Source organism: Montipora foliosa, chromosome 10, assembly GCF_036669935.1.
Source record: "Montipora foliosa isolate CH-2021 chromosome 10, ASM3666993v2, whole genome shotgun sequence".
Lineage (NCBI taxonomy): Eukaryota > Metazoa > Cnidaria > Anthozoa > Scleractinia > Acroporidae > Montipora > Montipora foliosa.
This window is the reverse complement of record NC_090878.1, coordinates 27934231-27942347: the sequence shown is the minus strand read 5'-3', so window position 1 is coordinate 27942347 and position 8117 is coordinate 27934231. Positions and strand designations below refer to the sequence as shown.

The following is an 8117-nucleotide window of genomic DNA, read 5'->3' as shown; positions in this document are numbered from 1 at the left end:
TGATTATTCTGTGCAATCGGACCAGTCCGCCGGGCCTTTAAATTTTGAATGAAGAGGTGAAGTCGGCTACATGTGAGTAACGAACTTTAGTTTTCCTTTTCAGAAAAAAAATTTGGTTTGAATGTATCTTTACTTCGTTAAAACAGACGTCACTTGCCACTTGGGGGGGGCGGGGGGATCCCATATAAAAGGGTGGCGGGGGGGTTGCTCGTCGGAAATTTTGAAAAGACCCCTAAGAGGTTACCAAGATCCTCTCTTGTGGGCGTGGCATGAAATTTTTCACTCCTAAGAGGTACCAGCATTTTTAATAAGACAAAATTGAGGAATAGTTAATTATCAAATGTCTCCTGTAATAATTTTTCGTCTCAGTACCTCTAAAATGTACCGCTAAAGCTCCCGCTGTGGACCTTTTGAGGCTGAAGACCCTAAGAAGTACCAAAACTGCTCTTTTAACCCTAAAAGGTACGACGACCACCCCCGTACTTTTCATATGGGAGTCCCTCCTCCCTGGGTTGCAATCTACCTGTGGGCGAGACTTTGGCAAGAAAAATAGCTTAAAATGGATCACAAATGTTCTCCTTTGCATTTTATCCTGCCAGATTTAAGCTATTGTCCTCTGAGACCTAATTATTTTCAGATTCATGTCCTGCATGCTTTTTCTTGTTTAGTTTCACGTGCACCGAGATATTGTGCGTTTGATTGGCTAAGAGACTTTACTTGGCGATGAAAAATGCTGTAAATGTAAAAGGTCGGAGAAATGTGGGACTTGTAGGCCCCGAATCGCGCGTTTGACCGAAAGAAGCGCCATTGAAGCTATCCGTAAATCTTTCGCAAGTTTTAGTTAGAAATAGGATCGCAGCTTCATCCCTCTAAATGTCAGTATGGTGTCTCAAATATATAATAATAAGCAGTTCTGGGGCATTACACTATGTCTCAATGCCCTTACAAATTACAAATATAGAAAAATAAATAAAATAGTTAAGTTAAAATGCAAAAAGTTAAAATTATTGGTTAAATAAATAAGTCTTTAGTCCTCTTTTAAATGTCTCCAGAGAAGGTGAATTCCGTAAGTCCCTAGGGAGATCGTTCCAAAGGCGAGGAGCACACACTGAGAACGCTTTTCCACCATAGTTCTTGGTTTTAAAGGTGGGGGTCTCGAGCTTAAGGCTGTCCTGGTAATTAGAAACCATGCGTGGTCTTTCGGTCATCGCATTGATTTAAATCATTCTCGAGTTATCGACAAAGGCTCTTTTCGTATCAGAAAAACTCTAGAGGCCTGGCACCCTCTGCTACCAAGCATGCTGACAATAACTCTAAGCCGATTCCTAATCAGTATATCATTCTTTATAAACAATAGCCACTATTTTCATACTTTTACTCCGTTCTCTTTGTCACTTTTATCTCGCCTTTTCTGTATATATTTCACTAATTTAACGTTTTATCTGTGGAAGGCTGTAGATCGACAGCCGAAAGCTTATATTGCTTGTCAAAAATTTTTAGCCGGAGAATGTTTTTATTGTACCGAAATGTATGCTTTGGAAACTTATTTCACAAATTCGATTGTACAAAGACCTGTTTAAATATGAACGATTACTTGATTACCATAATTCTAAAGCATTTTAAATTGTTCACTGGGTTTTATCCCGTTTCGCGTTCCGAAAATTGTTTCTCGCTTTCCCAAGAGCTCACATAAAAATGTTCCATATAGCTTCCTGTTTTGGTCTTTATCTGAACAAGTCAAAAAGGCATATGCCAAAGCCCCTACGTTAAGGAGGATTCCTAGGTTTATTCTTTTAGACGAATGGTCCGCCTTTATAAGGCATATATTTTGCCTCATGTAGAATATTGCTGTCCGCTATTGCTTGGAGTTGGAAGAAGTGAAAAGAAAAGGCTACAAGACACTAATAATTATATTCTTAGATCTGTCTTGGCCCATGGAAAACGAACGCCCAGTGACCTCTTATTAAATATGGTTGACATAAGAATGCTATAACAAAGAAGACAATTTCAGGACTTATGGTTTTAGTTTATAGTTGTATCAATAAACAAGCTCCACCCTACATACAAGAACTTCTTAAATTTAAAATATGTAATTACAATTTAAGAGGGTCCGGCACACTTTTAATGCCACCAAATTTTTAAGAATGGCGCCATAGATCATTTTCGTTTCCGGCCGCCAAGCTTTGGAATTCTGTACCCCCTTACGTAAGAAGCGCTAAGAATATTCTCATATTTAAACGCCTTCTAAGTAACTCCTTTAAATGCAATAGTTATAGATTTTACGGTGATTCCTCAGTATTGGACTGCACATCCTGTACTGCGCATACGGTGTGTCAATATTTACAAAATTGGTCAAATTTGTAACATTGTAAATATGGCGTAAGTCGATCACACACGCTAAAGCAGCTCTTAAAACACGTGAAAGAAGTTGTGAATGACCATAATTCTTTGCCTATAAGCGCACGCATTCCGAGAACATGGTGAATTTTGTTGTTTCGATCTACGATAATAGAGATAGACAGGTACGATGGCGGTTTACTCTTAAACGAGCTCGGTGATCTATATTTTTTATTTCATAATTTTGGTGTACAAATTACGCCATTTAAAAAATATATATATATTAAAAATTTATAGCAAGGAAAAAAAGATATAGCTAAAGACGTACACAAAGCCCCCTACCCAAGGATGTAAATTATGATCTTGAAAACAACGATTCGAGAAATGTTTGAGTCAACGTCGTTCTAAGTTGAGTAATTTTTCCATAAACTATATGAGACAGTGTTCCATATGCTCTAGACTTTCTACCTATCAGGTGTTTTTTCAAATGGTACTTTACATGCCCTCTAGTTTAGCTACCACAAAAAGTACCCTGAGCCGATGAAATAACGCGCGTGATTGGTATCAGTACAGGCATCAATGGGGTAAGATTGCCCCATTATATCTCTTAAGCAAGCACGGTGCCAAAAACACAAAGGAGCTACATTTCAACCCTCGATAGCAGACATTTCTTTGACTACACAAGAAAATTCAATAAAGATTGGCAGTGGGTCCTTTGAACGGGAAAAGCAGCATTGTGGGAATCATTTGTGTTGTACTATTGAAACAAAACAGGCGCAGCGAAATGGACTTTCTGACCATCCTACTCCCATCCACACTTAAAGAGGGCCCTCTTTGACAATACCTTGGTCTGGATTCAAGGCTTTCAACTCAGTTAAAGAGTAGACTTGAGTCCCAAAAGACATACTTTAGGCGCATTCTTATTTAAACAGCATGCACTAAAAACTACAGAAAACTTAAAACGCACAAACAAGGAACTCGTCTTCACAATAACAAAAAAAAATCAATTCTGGAATAATGCTTGTTTTTATCATGATTCAAGCATTTACGTTTTAGAAGTCCCGAATCTTTTCTTAACATGCTGTCCGTTCTTCTCTCATATTAGGAGAGATCTTGTAAATTAATTGTGAATTTAAGTTCCTGTTGTAAACGTGTTTTCAAATGACCGTGGCAACGATCTATTGTAATAGCTATACATCAAGGATCCAACTTGAAGATCATTAAGACCTTAAAAAATTTCAACAACGTTTAAAGGGTAAAAGAGTGGTTTGCTAAAAGCTTTGGAAATCAGTCTTAAAAACTGCCCTAACTGCACGTTTTTGAACAAGGTATATCCTATTTACGTTACGTATGTACGTAGAGAGCCATAGATACAATACAAAAGGAGAGACGGAGATAAATTAGCGCATAATGCAAAGCCAAGAGTGACTTATACCCTATTCACACCAACAAGACATCTTTTATTAAACTGGGTTTTACAAAATAAAAATCCTTCACAGAAACAACTGGCCTTTACGTGAGATTCAGGTGAGTTTCAATACATGCTTTGATCTGTGCTAGATTTGCAGTCGACAAAAATCAGTATACATGATTAAAAAGAAAACAATTTAATACCGTGTTTAACTAAACATGTTCAAAACATGGTCAAGCTTGGGTGTGAACAGGTCATTAGACTGTAAGTAGGGTATGACTTTGTAGAATCACCCGATACATCGTCCACAATGCCGCGACACATCCGACACTTTCATGTGATGTACGCGCGTAAATGCAAAGTAGACAATGCTCCCAGACGTCTAATTCCGAATTCTCGTCTTTAGAAATAAAGTTACGTAACACCTGTTTGCACCGCTTGTCCCTTTGCGATACCTTTGGATCACTTTTGATGAAGACACTAGACAGGAGAGTCGAGACGTTGGCTCTTTGAATCATTTGTAACTTTCGGAGCTATCTTCAAGAGTAGCACCAAACTATGTCTGAAAGTTAGCAAGAGTCTTCCAATTACTGGTCATGACCTGATCAACAACACCTAGGAATTTTGTACTTTCAACTTGTTCAACAACATTGCCATTCATCACAAGAGAAATATAATAGGCTAAATCTTTTCGGCCTAGGTCTGAAAACTAAGAGTTTGGTTTTCTTAATATCACTAAACCAGTGCGAGACGGTTTCAAGCTCAATATTCACAATGCTTAAAGAAGGCAGTGTCGTCAGCAAAGAAAAAAAAGGTTTTGACAAACATTTCAGAATAAAAAGTAGGGACATAAAAACATGACTTTTTGGCGACGACATGTCACCATTATCAAATGCAAATTATTGTAAGTTAGGTAGTGTTATATGTAGGATAGAGAATGGGAAAATACATTAGAATAAATGAGGAGGGGAAAAACAAAAGAATGAACAAAATTTAAATTAAGAGTTTCGCTAGAATGGAGTCATTTTGAGTGTTTAGAGTCGGTCTCTTTTTCCTTATGAAAAGCATCTCCTAAATAAGGCACTCAAACTTTCCTTGGCATTTCTTTAAGGTGGTAAATTGCTCGTGAAGATTGTTGGATCTTTGGTTCTGTTTGTCCTTCAGGTGTTTACCGATGACGCAATTACATTAAAGTTACATTGAAATTCATACACAACGCATTGTTGATTTACAAGTCGATCGTGTATTACCACCAGTTTTCACAAGTAGGAAAATCTCTGAAGATTTCAAGTTACAGAAACAAAACCCTCACTTGTAAATCAACAATGCGTTGTGTATGAATTTAATGCAATTCGTGATTCGAATTATATAGGCTACATGCACCAGCCGTCATCTCCACCTACGCATCGAGGAGCATAAATATTCCGTCATCGGTAAACACTTGAAGGACAAACACAACCAAAGATCCAACAATCGTCACGAGCAATTTACCACCTTAAAGAAATGCCGCGGAAAGTTTGAGTGCCTTATTTAGGAGATGCTTTTGCCCGCCTCATTTATTCTAATGTATTTTCCCACTCTCTATCCTACATATAACACTACCTAACTTACAATAATTTTCATTTGATAATGGTGACATGTCGTCGCCGAAACGTCATGTTTTTATGTCGCTACTTTTTATTCTGAAATATTGAAGCAATTCCCTAAGAAAGATCTTCAATACAACGAAGAATAACGGACCGAGTATCATCGAGCGTCCTCTGTTGGGATTGCGCAGAGTGCGTTTAGATCAGCTTTTTCCGTTTATGACTAAAAATATTTTGGTAGCTTTCAAACTTTTCAAATTAAGATTATACTGAAACAGCTCCTTCAGAGAATTTGGAGAAAACTGGAAGAAGTAAGATGGGTCTTTAGTGTTCATTGGCATTAAATGTTAATGACAATAAGCAGAGTCCAAAGTTGCCTTGAGGTCTAATAAGTCAACATAGATAAATCTAGTTTTCTTCGGTGTTTGCCTTAAGTGCAAAAAAGAACTTGCTATGTTTGGAGGCTTGTCGCAGTTTCCACTGAGAAGAAATAGTCCTTCAAGATGTGATAGGTCAAGGGAAGTTCCAAACGGTTTTGTCAAATTATACCAGCAAAATGAAAACCCCGCTCGAAAGGTATTGTGAATTAGCCACACGGAACAGCTCAGGACTTTACGGAAACTATTGTTAAGGAAGCTTATATTGTAAAGAATTTGTAGTTAATCAAATCTCTGAAAATTCTTCCTTCTAGAGATTACCCGTCTTAGAGATTCCCTGTTTTAAAGAGTCCCCACTCTCAGTTTCTCTCCTTCGATTCTCAGTTGTTCCATGTTTTGGACAGCCGTTTTTATTTAACATTTTCTACCTTGCATCCCGCATTTTTCATCTCGCATTTTCAAACTAGGATCGTTCATATTTTATCACACATTTTCTAACTGGCATTTCGCATTTTTTTATCTCGCATTTTCTAATTCGCATCACGCATTTTTCATCTCGCGTCACTCCTATGCCCGAGTCTCATGTCCCCTACAAGTTTCCGTACTTAAAGGCTTCCATACATAATCGTGACTAACTAAAGATGATATCCAACGCATCTCGCTAGACACCATATAGTAACGTGATGACAAATACAACTTTACACCATTGAATGTCGCGATAAAGCTCCATCACATGTACAAGATGAAACTAGACAGGAATACAAACTAGGTTCTTTTAGCGACCTGTTGTGCATGTAAATGAATATTAAGAGGGAACTTTTTTCAATAATTGCTGTCAATTTAATGTTTCGTAGATTCATTTGAAACTAAAAGTGAAGATGACTCATGGTTAACATGTGAAACTGTTTACTAGTTCCTTGTTGCAGAAATCTAATCCCTAAGACTGAGCGATATATGTATATATATTTTTTTGCATTTTACCAAACAATAGAGCGCGCTGAAAAGGTACTTTGCAGTTTAGGACCTTACAGAAGCGTTTGTTACGGGAGCCAATGTTGTAATGGTTTTGCAGTAGTCAGATCTTTAATAATGCTTCCTTTTAGAGATCACCCGTCTTAGAGATTCCCCATTTTGTAATTTCCCCGTTTTAGAGATTCCATATTTCAAAGACTTCTCTCCCTCGATTCTCTGTTACCTATTATGGAGTGCCGTTTTATTTAACATTTTCGACCCATCACATGCACCTCGCAATTTTTTTTCCGGATTTTCTATGTTGCATTTCGCATTCCCTAACTTGTGTCTTCCATTTATTTTAACGCGCATTCTCTAACTCGCACCTCTTATTTCCCCAACAAGCTCCGTATTTACAGGCTTTCATATATAATCGTGACTAACTAAAGATGAAATCGGACTCACCCCAGACACAATGCAGTAACGAGATGAAAAATGCAACTTTACACCAATGAATGTCGCGATAAAGCTCCATCGTAAGATCAACTGTCACGGAAACACAAACTATCTTCTGTTAGCAGCCAACTGCTCGTGGTAAGGAATCTTAAGACCAAAGTTTTTCAATAATTGCTGTCAATTTAATTTTTTGAAGCTTTATTTGCAAGTCAAATGTAAGATGGTTAACCAGCCAAACGGTTTCGGTTTAGTAATAAATAGTTGCTACGGCCGGGAACTGAGACGTGAAAACTTTTTTTCTCCAGCAAGCTTCTGTATTTGCAGGCTTTCATGTATTTTCGAGAGTCTTAGTGAAGACTGGAAATATTTGTAAAGGTTTCGCTGATCATAAAAGTTAGGGCCTCCACAGACGAGGCAAGTAGTCATCCATAACATTTAAGCTGTCAAGAATAAAGAGATAATTATCGATGACAAAACATTGCGTGTGCTGTGAATCAAGTTATCGACTACAAATAGCGAAAATCAACTGAGTCGTCGACAAAAAAGTAGTTTTCCTTTTCAAAAGGATACTACTTAACTTGTCGATGAAAAACGCGGCCGCTTTGTCCCGTTTTCTCCCGTTTTCTCCCGCCTGTGACCAACATGTTCATGACTGAGGTCTATTTCCCAGCGACGCAAACGATTTTTTGAAGTCAGTGGTTCCTCATCTTTTGTCGGTATTTTTCCAGGCGCCCGCAAAAAAGACCCGTTATCGACAACTTTCCCTTTTCGTTCGTGAAAACGCATTTCATGACATAAGCAGTTGAGCACTCAATTAATTTGTCGACTGAAAATAGTCGTCGATAACAACTTGACTCCTCTGTTGAGGCCCTTAAGGACTGGACATTTAGTTGTCGACAACTAAACAACGCAGTGTGTGAGACGAGTTGTCGACAACTACACGCTAAATTAAGTTGAGGACAAGTAAGCAGTTTCCATTTTCGAAAAGGGAAACTGCTT

At 38.0% G+C, this 8117-nt stretch overlaps 1 long non-coding RNA gene across 1 annotated transcript in view; it reads left to right on the top strand.

Moving 5' to 3' along the window:
* Window positions 1–7332: 7332 nt before the first annotated feature.
* Window positions 7333–8117, top strand: part of LOC137973861 (uncharacterized) — a 17413-nt gene continuing 16628 nt past the window's right edge. Inside the window, exon 1 of the long non-coding RNA XR_011117332.1 lies at window positions 7333–7442. This is a non-coding gene — a long non-coding RNA (uncharacterized lncRNA). The remainder of the gene's footprint in view (window positions 7443–8117) is intronic.